Source organism: Octopus bimaculoides, chromosome 13, assembly GCF_046866305.1.
Source record: "Octopus bimaculoides isolate indiv1 chromosome 13, ASM4686630v1, whole genome shotgun sequence".
Lineage (NCBI taxonomy): Eukaryota > Metazoa > Mollusca > Cephalopoda > Octopoda > Octopodidae > Octopus > Octopus bimaculoides.
In genome coordinates, this window is record NC_142940.1 from 25,391,853 (window position 1) to 25,394,982 (window position 3,130).

The following is a 3,130-nucleotide window of genomic DNA, read 5'->3' on the forward strand; positions in this document are numbered from 1 at the left end:
CGTGCCAGGTAAAAGCACTACTGATGCCTTATTTCTAGTGAGACAGTTGCAAGAGAAATACCTAGCTAAGGATAAACCTCTGTACCTGGCCTTCGTTGACATGGAGAAAGCCTTTGACAGGGTCCCCCGATCCCTTATCTGGTGGTCAATGAGGAAACTTGGGATAGAAGAATGGCTAGTGAGAGCTGTGCGAGCCATGTACAGAGATGCTGCCAGTAAGGTGAGGGTTGGAAATGAGTACAGCAATGAATTCCGGGTAGAGGTAGGGGTCCACCAAGGTTCCGTCCTCAGCCCCCTATTATTTACCATAGTCCTCCAGGCAATCACAGAGGAGTTCAAGACAGGTTGCCCCTGGGAGCTCCTCTATGCTGATGACCTTGCCCTAATTGCGGAGTCACTATCAGAACTAGAGGAGAAGTTTCAGGTGTGGAAGCAAGGTCTAGAATTGAAGGGCCTTAGAGTCAACCTAGCTAAAACCAAAATCCTAATAAGTAGGAAGGTAGATAAAACACAAACCCCTTCAGGTAGATGGCCCTGCTCAGTATGTAGAAAAGGAGTAGGTAGTAACTCTATAAGATGTACCCGGTGCAAGCTATGGACACATAAGAGGTGCAGCAACATCAAAGGCAGGTTAACTAGCAAGTTAGTTTTTGTTTGTGGCAGATGTTCAGGTGCAATAAAGACTGCAAACAAACAGGAAACAACTCTCATTCCAGGGTGAAAAACTAGAGGTAGTCGATAGCTTCCGCTATCTGGGCGACCAAGTTAGTAGTGGGGGTGGGTGCGCTGAAAGTGTAGCTGCTAGAATAAGAATAGCCTGGGCAAAGTTTAGAGAGCTCTTACCCCTGCTGGCGACAAAGGGACTCTCACTCAGAGTAAAAGGCAGACTGTATGACGCATGCGTACGAACAACCATGCTACATGGCAGTGAAACATGGGCTGTAACTGCTGAGGACATACGTAAGCTCGCAAGGAATGAAGCCAGTATGCTCCGTTGGATGTGTAATGTCAATGTGAATACCCGTCAGAGTGTAAGTATCTTGAGAGAAAAGCTGAACATTAGAAGCATCAGTTGTGGCGTGCAAGAGAGACGATTGCGCTGGTATGGACATGTGGTGAGAATGGAGGAGGATAGCTGCGTGAAAAAGTGCCACACCCTAACAGTTGAGGGAACCCGTGGAAGAGGTAGGCCCAGGAAGACCTGGGCTGAGGGTGGTGAGGCAAGACCTTCGTACATTGGGCCTCACCGAGGCGATGACTACGGACCGAGACCTTTGGAAATGGGCTGTGCGTGAGAAGACCCGGCAAGCCAAGTAAGATCGTTGCCAGTGCCCCTGGACTGGTTCTTGTGCGGGTGGCACATGAGATGCACCATTTTGAGCGTGGCCGTTGCCAGTACCGCCTGACTGGCTCCTGTAGGATTTTCGAGCGAGATCGTTGCCAGTGCCCCTGGACTGGCTTGTGCGGGTGGCACATAAAAGACACCATTTCGAGCGTGGCCATTTTCGTGCGGGTGACACGTAAAAGCACCCACTACACTCTCTGAGTGGTTGGCGTTAGGAAGGGCATCCAGCTGTAGAAACTCTGCCAAATCAGACTGGAGCCTGGTGTTGCCATCCGGTTTCACCAGTCCTCAGTCAAATCGTCCAACCCATGCTAGCATGGAAAGCGGACGTTAAACGATGATGATGATGATATATATATATATGATATATATATATATATGATATATATATATATATATATATATATATATGATATATATATATATATATGATATATATATATATATATGATATATATATATATATATGATATATATATATATATATATGATATATATATATATATATATGATATATATATATATATGATATATATATATATATATATATATATATGATATATATATATATATATATGATATAATATATATATATATATGATATATATATATATATGATATATATATATATATATATATATATATGATATATATATATATATGATATATATATATATATATATATGATATATATATATGATATATATATATATATATGATATATATATATATATATGATATATATATATATATGATATATATATATATATATGATATATATATATATATATATATGATATATATATATATATATATATATATATATGATATATATATATATATATATATATATATATGATATATATATAATATATCAAACATAAATTGAAAACAGAATACAAAGGATATTGCAGTGCACATGTTTCAAGCTTTATAAACAACATCATTATATTGTTGATATAAAAGATGGTTTAAAGCTATCTTCAGCTGCAAACATTGCTAGGCTAAGGATTACATCACAAAAGAAAAAGAAAAAGTACACTTAGTATTACCCATTATAATAGGTTTATCCCTATAAAAAGGTATATCTGCATAAAGGTTTGTTGGATTTCAAAAATCTGCCCATACTGTACCACAATTCAGCATATATACATACATATATATATACATACATACATACATGCATACATACATATATATATATATATATATATATATGAATGATATAATACATGATATGATATATATATATATATATATATATATATATATATATATATATATATATGAATGATATAATACATGATATGATATATATATATATATATATATATATATATATATGAATGATATAATACATGATATGATATATATGTATATATATATATATGATATATATTATTATTTATATATATGTGTGTAATATCAGTGTGCATACTTGACAGTGTAAGTACCTTGAAAGAAAAGTTGGACCTAAGAGAGACGACTGCGCTGGAATGGTCATGTGGTAAGAATGGATGAGGATAGCTGTCTGAAAAAGTGCCACACCCTAGCGGTTGAGGGAACCTGTGGAAGAGGTAGACCCAGGAAAACCTGGGATGAGGTGGTGAAGCACAACCTTCGAACATTAGGCCTCACCGAGGCAATGACTTGAGACTGAGACCTCTGGAAATATGCAGTGCATGAGAAGACCCGGTAAGCCAAGTGAGACCATAATCTGAGGCCTCTGCCAGGGGTGTAGCCAGCCCACTTATGCGTACCTTTCCTTCATTGGACATTAAACTC